The sequence below is a fragment of the Arachis ipaensis genome, chromosome B6 (genome assembly GCF_059453495.1).
Source record: "Arachis ipaensis isolate K30076 ecotype BB chromosome B6, ASM5945349v1, whole genome shotgun sequence".
Lineage (NCBI taxonomy): Eukaryota > Viridiplantae > Streptophyta > Magnoliopsida > Fabales > Fabaceae > Arachis > Arachis ipaensis.
In genome coordinates this window covers 49,061,522-49,073,499 of record NC_142441.1, presented here as the reverse complement: position 1 = coordinate 49,073,499, position 11,978 = coordinate 49,061,522, and the positions used below count along the sequence as shown (strand labels likewise).

The window sequence follows — 11,978 nt, the reverse complement described above, 5'->3', positions numbered from 1 at the left end:
GTTTAGATAGTGTTATTGACTCTCCTAGTTCAGTATGATGATTCTTGAACACAGCTATTTTATGAGTCTTGGCCGTGGCCCTAAGCACTTTGTTTTCCAGTATTACCACCGGATACATAAATGCCACAGACACATAATTGGGTGAAACTTTTCAGATTGTGACTCAACCTTGCTAAAGTCCCCAATTAGAGGTGTCCAGGGTTCTTAAGCACACTCTTCTTTTGCTTTGGACCTTGACTTTAACCGCTCAGTCTCAAGTTTTCACTTGACACCTTCACGCCACAAGCACATGGTTAGGGACAGCTCGGTTTAGCCGCTTAGGCCAGGATTTTATTCCTTTAGGCCCTCCTATCCACTGATGCTCAAAGCCTTGGGATCCTTTTTATTTACCCTTGCCTTTTGGTTTTAAGAGTTATTGGCTTTTTGCTCTTGCCTCTTGGTTTTAAGAGTTTTGGCTTTTTCTGCTTGCTTTTTCTTTTTCTTTCTATTTTTTTTCGCTATTATTTTTTTTTCTTTGTTTTTTTCTGCAAGCTTTGTTCTTTGCTGCTTTTTCTTGCTTCAAGAATCATTTTTATGATTTTTCAGATTATCAAATAACATGTTTCCTAGTCATCATTCTTTCAAGAGCCAACATATTTAACATTCTTAAACAACAACTTCAAAAGACATATGCACTGTTCAAGCATACATTCAGAAAACAAGAAGCATTGTCACCACATTAATATAATTAAACTAAGTTCAAGGATAAATTCAAAACTCATGTACTTCATGTTCTTTTGAATTAAAACATTTTTCATTTAAGAGAGGTGATGGATTCATAGGACATTCATAACTTTAAGACAAAGTTACTAACTACTAATGATCATGTAATGAAGACACAAACATAGATAAGCACTTAACATATAGAAAACAAAAAACAGAGAAAGTAAGAACAAGGAATGAGTCCACCTTAGTGATGGTGGTGCTTCCTTCTTGAGGAACCAATGATGTCCTTGAGCTCTTCTATGTCTCTTCCTTGTCTTTGTTGCTCCTCCCTCATTGCTTTTTGATCTTCTCTTCCTTGTCTTTGTTGCTCCTCCACCAAACTTAGAATGTTGCTCGCCCTTGAGCAAAAGAAGAAAGAGTAGAAGGAGAAGAAGAAGAAGATATGGAGGAGATGGAGGGATGTGTGTATTCGGCCATATGGGTGGGATTGGGTGGAGAGAAGATGTTGAATTTTGAAGGTAGATGGGTGTATGGATGTGAGTGGTAAATGGAAAACAGAAGGGATGACCATGAATGGAAAGAGAGAGGGTGAGGTAGGTGGGGATCCTGTGGGGTCCACAGATCCTGAGATGATCCTGTGGGGTCCACAAATCCTGAGTTGTTCAAGGATTTACACCCTTGCACAAAATTAGGCATGCAAAATGCCCTTGCACGCAACTTTGGGTGTTCAGCGCCAGGTTGGTGCCCATTTTGGGCGTTCAACGCCCATTTGTTGCCCATTTCTGGCGTTGAACGCCAGAACCATGCTTGTTCTGGGCGTTCAGCGCCAGCTCCTCTCCAGGGTGCAATTCTGGCGTTCAGCGCCCAGATGATGCCCATTTTGGGCATTCAGCGCCCAGATACTGCCCATTTTGGGCGTTCAGCGCCAGAACCATGCTCTGTTCTGGCGTTGAACGCCAGACAGGTGCTTCCTCCAGGGTGTGATTTTTCTTCCGCTGTTTTTGATTCTGTTTCTAAATTTTTCGTTTATTTTGTGACTCCACATGATCATGAACCTAAGAAAACATGAAAAACAAAAATAAAATTAGATAAATAAACATTGGGTTGCCTCCCAACAAGCGCTTCTTTAATGTCAATAGCTTGACAGTGGGCTCTCATGGAGCCTCACAGATGTGCAGAGCTTTGTTGAGACCTCCCAACACCAAACTTATTGTTTGGATATGGGGATTTGACACCAAACTTAGAGTTTGGTTGTGGCCTTCCAACACCAAACTTAGAGTTTGACTGTGGGGGCTTTGGTTGACTCTGCTTTGAGAGAAGCTTTTTCTACTTCCTCTCCATGGATGCAGAGAGAGATCCTTGAGTTGTAAACACAAGGTTGTCCTTATTTAATTGGAGGATCAATTCTCCTCTGTCCACATCAATCACAGCTCTTGCTGTGGCTAGGAAAGGTCTTCCAAGGATGATGGATTCATCCCCTTCCTTTCCAGTATCCAGGACTACGAAATCAGTAGGGATGTAAAGGCCTTCAACCTTCACTAACACGTCTTCTACTTGTCCATAAGCCTGTTTTCTTGAATTGTCTGCCATCTCTAATGAGATTTTAGCAGCTTGCACCCCATAGATTCCCAGTTTCTCTATTACAGAGAGGGGCATGAGGTTTATCCCTAAACCAAGGTCACACAGAGCCTTAAAGATCATGGTGCCTATGGTACAAGGTATTATGAACTTTCCAGGATCCTGTCTCTTCTGAGGCAATGTCAGTTGATCCAGATCACTTAGTTCATTGGTGAACAAGGGAGGTTCATCTTCCCAAGTCTCAATACCAAATAGTTTGGCATTTAGCTTCATGATTGCACCAAGAAACTTGGCAGCTTACTCTTCAGTAACATCCTCATTTTCTTCAGAAGAGGAATACTCATTAGAGCTCATGAATGGCATAAGGAGGTTCAATGGAATCTCTATGGTCTCTAGATGAGCCTAAGAGTCCTTTGGTTCCTCAGAGGGAAGCTCCTTATTGATCACTGGACGTCCTAGGAGGTCTTCTTCCTTGGGATTCACGTCCTTCTCCTCTCTTGTGGGTTCGGCCATGGTAATTAATTCAATGGCCTTGCACTCTCCTTTTGGATTCTCTTTTGTATTGCTTGGGAGAGTACTGGGAGGGATTTCAGTGACCCTTTTACTCAACTGGCCCACTTGTGCTTCCAAATTTCTAATGGAAGACCTTGTTTTATTCATGAAACTTACAGTGGCCTTGGATAGATCAGAGACTAAGTTTGCTATATTAGAGGTACTTTGTTCAGAGTTCTCTGTCTATTGCTGAGTGGATGATGGAAAAGGCTTGCTATTGCTAAACCTATTTCTTCCACCATTATTAAAGCCTTGTTGACGCCTTTGATCCTTCCATGAGAGATTTGGATGATTTCTCCATGATGGATTATAGGTGTTTCCATATGGTTCACCCATGTAATTTACCTCTGCTATTGCAGGGTTCTCAGGATCATAAGCTTCTTCTTCATAAGAAGCCTCTTGAGTACTGTTGGATGCAGCTTGCATTCCAGTCAGACTCTAATAAATCATATTGACTTGCTGAGTCAATATTTTATTCTGAGCCAGTATGGCATTCAGAGTATCAATTTCAAGAATTCCCTTCTTCATAGGCGTCCCATTACTCACAGGATTCCTCTCAGAAGTGTACATAAACTGGTTATTAGCAACCATGTCAATGAGTTCTTGAGCTTCTGCAGGCGTTTTCTTTAGGTGAATGGATCCACCTGCAGAAGTATCCAATGACATCTTTGATAGCTCAGATAAACCATCATAGAATATATCCAGGATGATCCATTCTGAAAGCATGTCAGAAGGACACTTTTTGGTCAGCTGCTTGTATCTTTCCCAAGCTTCATAGAGGGATTCACCTTCTTTCTGTCTGAAGGTTTGAACGTCCACTCTAAGCTTGCTCAGCTTTTGAGGAGGAAAGAACTTGGCTAAGAAAGCCGTGACCAGCTTATCCCAAGAGTTCAGGCTGTCTTTGGGTTGAGAGTCCAACCACACTCTAGCTCTGTCTCTTACAGGAAAAGGGAAAAGCATGAGCCTGTAGACTTCAGGATCTACTCCATTAGTTTTAACAGTATCACAGATCTGCAAGAATTCTGTTAAGAACTGAAAAGGATCTTCAGATGGAAGTCCATGAAACTTGCAGTTCTACTGCATCAGAGAAACTAGCTGAGGTTTCAGCTCAAAATTGTTTGCTCCGATGGCAGGAATGGAGATGCTTCTTCCATGTAAATTGGAATTAGGTGCAGTAAAGTCACCAAGCATTCTCCTTGCATTATTGTTGTTGGGTTCAGCTGCCATCTCCTTTACTTGTTCGAAATTTTCAATAAGGTTGTCTCTAGATTGTTGTAATTTAGCTTCTCTTAGTTTTCTCTTCAGAGTCCTTTCAGGTTCTGGATCAGCTTCAACAAGAATGCCTTTTTCTTTGTCCTTGCTCATAAGAAAGAAAAGAGAAAAGGAAAAGAAGAGGAATCCTCTATGTCACAGTAAAGAGGTTCCTTATTGTTAGTAGAATAAGAAAAGGAATAGGGGTGAAGAAAAATGAAGAATCCAAACACAAGGGTAAGGATAGGAGCAGTGAAGTGAGATGAAGAGAAGTGTTAGTAGATGAATAAATAATTAGAAGGAGATGAAGGGGAAGGATTTTAGAAAATTATTTTTGAAAAAGGGTTAGTGATTTTCGAAAATAGTTTTTAAAAAAGGTTAGTAATTTTCAAAAATTAAAATCGAAAATTAAAATAATTAGTTAATTAAAAAGAATTTTTGAAAAAGAGGGAAGATATTTTCGAAAATTAGAGAGAGAGAGTTAGTTAGGTAGTTTTGAAAAAGATAAGAAACAAACAAAAAGTTAGTTAGTTAGTTGAAACAAATTTTGAAAAGATAAGAAGTTAGGAAGTTAGAAAAGATATTTTGAAATCATTTTTTTGAAAAAGGTAAGATAAGAAGATATTTTTGAAAAGATATGATAGAAATTAGTTTTTTTTTTTGAAAAAGATTTGATTTTTAAAATCTCAATTAATGACTTGATTCACAAGAAATCACAAGACATGATTCTAGAACTTAAAGTTTGAATCTTTCTTAACAAGTAAGTAACAAACTTGAAATTTTTGAATCAAAACATTAATTGATGATGTTATTTTCGAAAATTAGGAAATAAAGATAAGAAAAAGATTTTTGAAAAATATTTTTAAAATTTTCAAAAATAACTAAAAAATTGAAAAAGGTTTGATTTTTGAAAAAGATTTTGAAAAAGATAAGATTTTCAAATTGAAAATTTGATTTGACTCATAAAAACAACTAGATTTTAAAAATTTTTGAAAAAGTCAAATCTAATTTTCGAAATTTTAAGAGAGAAAAAGGAAAACATATTTTTTTGATTTTTGAATTTTTATGATGAGAGAGAAAAACAAGAAAAATCATGCAATGCATGAAAGTTATGGATCAAAACAATGAATGCATGCAAGAATGCTATGAATGTCAAGATGAACACCAAGAACACTATGAAGATCATGATGAACATTAAGAACACATTTTTGAAAAATTTTTAATGCAAAGAAAACATGCAAGACACCAAACTTAGAATTCTTTAATGCTTAGACACTAAGAATTCAAGAATGCATATGAAAAACAAGAAAAGACACAAAACATGCAAATACAAAGATCAAACAAGAAGACTTACCAAGAACAACTTGAAGATCATGAAGAACACTATGAATGCATTAAAATTTTCAAAAAATGCAAGATGAGTATGCAATTGACACCAAACTTATAACATGACTCAAGACTCAAACAAGAAACACAAAAAATATTTTTGATTTTTTTGATTTTCTAATTTTTTTTGTATTTTCTTTTAATTTTTTTCGAAAATCATTTTGAAAAAGAAAAATAAGGATTCCAATATTTTTAATATGAATTCCAGGAATCTTATGCTCTTTAGTCTAAAGCTCCAATCAAAGGGTCAGGCATGGCTTAATAGCCAGCCAAGCTTTAGCATGTAATCCAGACATGACACGCCTGACATTCCCTACATACATGGCTTTACAGCCAGCCAGGCTTCAACATGCTTCATGAAACACTAGAATTCATTCTTAAAAATTCTGAAGAAAAATATATTTTTGAAAACATTTTTATTTTAAGAATTTTTTTCGAAAACAAAGGAGAAATTTTTGAAAAATTTTGAAAATTTTTTGAAAACAAAACAAAAAGAAAATTACCTAATCTGAGCAACAAGATGAACCGTCAGTTGTACAAACTCGAACAATCCCCGGCAATGGCACCAAAAACTTGGTATGCGAAATTGTTACTCAGGTTGTGAATTATTGTTCGAAATTGATTCCCTGGCAATGGCACCAAAAACGGATGCACAGAACCATGGTCTAAACATATCTTCACAACTTCGCATAACTAACCAGCAAGTGCACTGGGTCGTCCAAGTAATACCTTACGTGAGTAAGGGTCGAATCCCACGAAGATTGTTGGTATGAAGCAAGCTATGGTCACCTTGTAAATCTCAGTCAGGCGGATATAAAATAGTTATGTAGTTTTCGAAATTAATGCTAAAATAAGGATAGAAATACTTATGTAAATCATTGGTGAGAATTTCAGATAAGCGTATGGAGATGCATTCATTCCTCTGAACCTCTGCTTTCCTGCTGTCTTTATCCAATCAGTCTTACTCCTTTCTATGGCTGGCTTTGTGTAAGGATGTCACCGGTGCCAATGGCTACTTTCAATCCTCTCGGGAAAATGGTCCAAATGCTCTGTTACAGCACGGCTAATCGTCTGGAGGCATCACCCTTGTCGTTGGTTGCATCCTATTCCTCTCTGTGAAAATGGTCCGATGCGCTGTCACTGCATGGCTAATCATCTTGGAGGTTCTCGATCATACTGGAATAGAATTTACTATCCTTTTGTGTCTGTCACTACGCCCAGCACTCGCGAGTTTGGAGTTCGTCATAGTCATTCAATCCCAGAGTCCTACTCGGAATACCACGGACAAGGTTTAGACTTTCCGGACTCTCATGAATGCCGCCATCAATCTAGCTTATACCACGAAGATTCTGATTAAGAGATCTAAGAGACACTCATTCAATCTAATGTAGAACGGAAGTGGTTGTCAGGCACGCGTTCATAGGGAATGATGATGATTGTCACGTTCATCACATTCAGGTTGAAGTACGAATGAATATCTTAGAAGCGAAATAAGATGAATTGAATAGAAAACAGTAGTACTTTGCATTAATCTTTGAGGAATAGCAGAGCTCCACACCTTAATCTATGGAGTGCAGAAACTCTACCGTTGAAAATACATAAGTGATAATGGAGTTCATTGGTCTCGGCCCCAGAGGGGAACCGGAGTAACCAAGATTAGACCAGACTAGCTACGAATACAATGATAAAAAGTTCTATTTATAATAAACTAGTCACTAGGGTTTACAGAAGTAAGTAATTGATGCATAAATCCACTTCCGGGGCCCACTTGGTGTGTCCTTGGGCTGAGCTTGAAGTCTACACGTGGAGAGGTCATTCTTGGAGTTGAACGCCAGCTTTTGTGCCAGTTTGGGCGTTGAACTCCACTTTGCAACTTGTTTCTGGCGCTGGACGCCAGAATTGGGCAGAGAGCTGGCGTTGAACGCCAGTTTGCATCGTCTAAACTTGGACAAAGTATGGACTATTAGATATTCTGGAAAGCCCTGGATGTCTACTTTCCAACACAATTGGAAGCGCGCCATTTTGAGCTCTGTAGCTCCAGAAAAACCATTTTGAGTGCAGGGAGGTCAGAATCCAACAGCATCAGCAGTCCTTCTTCAACCTCTGAATCTGATTTTTGCTCAAGTCCCTCAATTTCAGCCAGAAAATATGTGAAATCACAGAAAAACACACAAACTCATAGTAAAGTCCAGAAATGTGAATTTAACACAAAAACTAATGAAAACATCCCTAAAAGTAACTAGATTCTACTAAAAACATACTAAAAACAATGCCAAAAAGCGTATAAATTATCCGCTCATCACAACACCAAACTTAAATTGTTGCTTGTCCCCAAGCAACTGAAAATCAAATAGGATAAAAAGAAGAGAATATACTATAAATTCTAAACTATCAATGAAACATAGCTCCAATCAGATGAGCGGGACTTGTAGCTTTTTGCCTCTTGAATAGTTTTGGCATCTCACTTTATCCATTGAAGTTCAGAATAATTGGCTTCTATAGAAACTCAGAGTTTAGATAGTGTTATTGACTCTCCTAGTTCAGTATGATGATTCTTGAACACAGCTATTTTATGAGTCTTGGCCGTGGCCCTAAGCACTTTGTTTTCCAGTATTACCACCGGATACATAAATGCCACAGACACATAATTGGGTGAAACTTTTCAGATTGTGACTCAACCTTGCTAAAGTCCCCAATTAGAGGTGTCCAGGGTTCTTAAGCACACTCTTCTTTTGCTTTGGACCTTGACTTTAACCGCTCAGTCTCAAGTTTTCACTTGACACCTTCACGCCACAAGCACATGGTTAGGGACAGCTCGGTTTAGCCGCTTAGGCCAGGATTTTATTCCTTTAGGCCCTCCTATCCACTGATGCTCAAAGCCTTGGGATCCTTTTTATTTACCCTTGCCTTTTGGTTTTAAGGGTTATTGGCTTTTTGCTCTTGCCTCTTGGTTTTAAGAGTTTTGGCTTTTTCTGCTTGCTTTTTCTTTTTCTTTCTATTTTTTTTCGCTATTATTTTTTTTTCTTTGTTTTTTTCTGCAAGCTTTGTTCTTTGCTGCTTTTTCTTGCTTCAAGAATCATTTTTATGATTTTTCAGATTATCAAATAACATGTTTCCTAGTCATCATTCTTTCAAGAGCCAACATATTTAACATTCTTAAACAACAACTTCAAAAGACATATGCACTGTTCAAGCATACATTCAGAAAACAAGAAGCATTGTCACCACATTAATATAATTAAACTAAGTTCAAGGATAAATTCAAAACTCATGTACTTCATGTTCTTTTGAATTAAAACATTTTTCATTTAAGAGAGGTGATGGATTCATAGGACATTCATAACTTTAAGACAAAGTTACTAACTACTAATGATCATGTAATGAAGACACAAACATAGATAAGCACTTAACATATAGAAAACAAAAAACAGAGAAAGTAAGAACAAGGAATGAGTCCACCTTAGTGATGGTGGTGCTTCCTTCTTGAGGAACCAATGATGTCCTTGAGCTCTTCTATGTCTCTTCCTTGTCTTTGTTGCTCCTCCCTCATTGCTTTTTGATCTTCTCTTCCTTGTCTTTGTTGCTCCTCCACCAAACTTAGAATGTTGCTCGCCCTTGAGCAAAAGAAGAAAGAGTAGAAGGAGAAGAAGAAGAAGATATGGAGGAGATGGAGGGATGTGTGTATTCGGCCATATGGGTGGGATTGGGTGGAGAGAAGATGTTGAATTTTGAAGGTAGATGGGTGTATGGATGTGAGTGGTAAATGGAAAACAGAAGGGATGACCATGAATGGAAAGAGAGAGGGTGAGGTAGGTGGGGATCCTGTGGGGTCCACAGATCCTGAGATGATCCTGTGGGGTCCACAAATCCTGAGTTGTTCAAGGATTTACACCCTTGCACAAAATTAGGCATGCAAAATGCCCTTGCACGCAACTTTGGGTGTTCAGCGCCAGGTTGGTGCCCATTTTGGGCGTTCAACGCCCATTTGTTGCCCATTTCTGGCGTTGAACGCCAGAACCATGCTTGTTCTGGGCGTTCAGCGCCAGCTCCTCTCCAGGGTGCAATTCTGGCGTTCAGCGCCCAGATGATGCCCATTTTGGGCATTCAGCGCCCAGATACTGCCCATTTTGGGCGTTCAGCGCCAGAACCATGCTCTGTTCTGGCGTTGAACGCCAGACAGGTGCTTCCTCCAGGGTGTGATTTTTCTTCCGCTGTTTTTGATTCTGTTTCTAAATTTTTCGTTTATTTTGTGACTCCACATGATCATGAACCTAAGAAAACATGAAAAACAAAAATAAAATTAGATAAATAAACATTGGGTTGCCTCCCAACAAGCGCTTCTTTAATGTCAATAGCTTGACAGTGGGCTCTCATGGAGCCTCACAGATGTGCAGAGCTTTGTTGAGACCTCCCAACACCAAACTTATTGTTTGGATATGGGGATTTGACACCAAACTTAGAGTTTGGTTGTGGCCTTCCAACACCAAACTTAGAGTTTGACTGTGGGGGCTTTGGTTGACTCTGCTTTGAGAGAAGCTTTTTCTACTTCCTCTCCATGGATGCAGAGAGAGATCCTTGAGTTGTAAACACAAGGTTGTCCTTATTTAATTGGAGGATCAATTCTCCTCTGTCCACATCAATCACAGCTCTTGCTGTGGCTAGGAAAGGTCTTCCAAGGATGATGGATTCATCCCCTTCCTTTCCAGTATCCAGGACTACGAAATCAGTAGGGATGTAAAGGCCTTCAACCTTCACTAACACGTCTTCTACTTGTCCATAAGCCTGTTTTCTTGAATTGTCTGCCATCTCTAATGAGATTTTAGCAGCTTGCACCCCATAGATTCCCAGTTTCTCTATTACAGAGAGGGGCATGAGGTTTATCCCTAAACCAAGGTCACACAGAGCCTTAAAGATCATGGTGCCTATGGTACAAGGTATTATGAACTTTCCAGGATCCTGTCTCTTCTGAGGCAATGTCAGTTGATCCAGATCACTTAGTTCATTGGTGAACAAGGGAGGTTCATCTTCCCAAGTCTCAATACCAAATAGTTTGGCATTTAGCTTCATGATTGCACCAAGGAACTTGGCAGCTTACTCTTCAGTAACATCCTCATTTTCTTCAGAAGAGGAATACTCATCAGAGCTCATGAATGGCATAAGGAGGTTCAATGGAATCTCTATGGTCTCTAGATGAGCCTAAGAGTCATTTGGTTCCTCAGAGGGAAGCTCCTTATTGATCACTGGACGTCCTAGGAGGTCTTCTTCCTTGGGATTCACGTCCTTCTCCTCTCTTGTGGGTTCGGCCATGGTAATTAATTTAATGGCCTTGCACTCTCCTTTTGGATTCTCTTTTGTATTGCTTGGGAGAGTACTGGGAGGGATTTCAGTGACCCTTTTACTCAACTGGCCCACTTGTGCTTCCAAATTTCTAATGGAAGACCTTGTTTTATTCATGAAACTTACAGTGGCCTTGGATAGATCAGAGACTAAGTTTGCTATATTAGAGGTACTTTGTTCAGAGTTCTCTGTCTATTGCTGAGTGGATGATGGAAAAGGCTTGCTATTGCTAAACCTATTTCTTCCACCATTATTAAAGCCTTGTTGACGCCTTTGATCCTTCCATGAGAGATTTGGATGATTTCTCCATGATGGATTATAGGTGTTTCCATATGGTTCACCCATGTAATTTACCTCTGCTATTGCAGGGTTCTCAGGATCATAAGCTTCTTCTTCATAAGAAGCCTCTTGAGTACTGTTGGATGCAGCTTGCATTCCAGTCAGACTCTAATAAATCATATTGACTTGCTGAGTCAATATTTTATTCTGAGCCAGTATGGCATTCAGAGTATCAATTTCAAGAACTCCCTTCTTCATAGGCGTCCCATTACTCACAGGATTCCTCTCAGAAGTGTACATAAACTGGTTATTAGCAACCATGTCAATGAGTTCTTGAGCTTCTGCAGGCGTTTTCTTTAGGTGAATGGATCCACCTGCAGAAGTATCCAATGACATCTTTGATAGCTCAGATAAACCATCATAGAATATATCCAGGATGATCCATTCTGAAAGCATGTCAGAAGGACACTTTTTGGTCAGCTGCTTGTATCTTTCCCAAGCTTCATAGAGGGATTCACCTTCTTTCTGTCTGAAGGTTTGAACGTCCACTCTAAGCTTGCTCAGCTTTTGAGGAGGAAAGAACTTGGCTAAGAAAGCCGTGACCAGCTTATCCCAAGAGTTCAGGCTGTCTTTGGGTTGAGAGTCCAACCACACTCTAGCTCTGTCTCTTACAGCAAAAGGGAAAAGCATGAGCCTGTAGACTTCAGGATCTACTCCATTAGTTTTAACAGTATCACAGATCTGCAAGAATTCTGTTAAGAACTGAAAAGGATCTTCAGATGGAAGTCCATGAAACTTGCAGTTCTACTGCATCAGAGAAACTAGCTGAGGTTTCAGCTCAAAATTGTTTGCTCCGATGGCAGGAATGGAGATGCTTCTTCCATGTAAAT

The 11,978-nt window shown here is 39.2% G+C and overlaps 2 non-coding genes across 2 annotated transcripts; both read left to right on the top strand.

The window, feature by feature from the left end:
* The first annotated feature begins 3,555 nt into the window (after window positions 1-3,555).
* LOC148555489 (small nucleolar RNA R71) lies at window positions 3,556-3,663 on the top strand. The gene has a single exon (XR_015888284.1). It is a non-coding gene; the product is annotated as a small nucleolar RNA R71 (small nucleolar RNA).
* A 7,875-nt stretch (window positions 3,664-11,538) lies between these two features.
* On the top strand, window positions 11,539-11,646 carry LOC148555488 (small nucleolar RNA R71). The gene has a single exon (XR_015888283.1). It is a non-coding gene; the product is annotated as a small nucleolar RNA R71 (small nucleolar RNA).
* The last annotated feature ends 332 nt before the right edge of the window (window positions 11,647-11,978 follow it).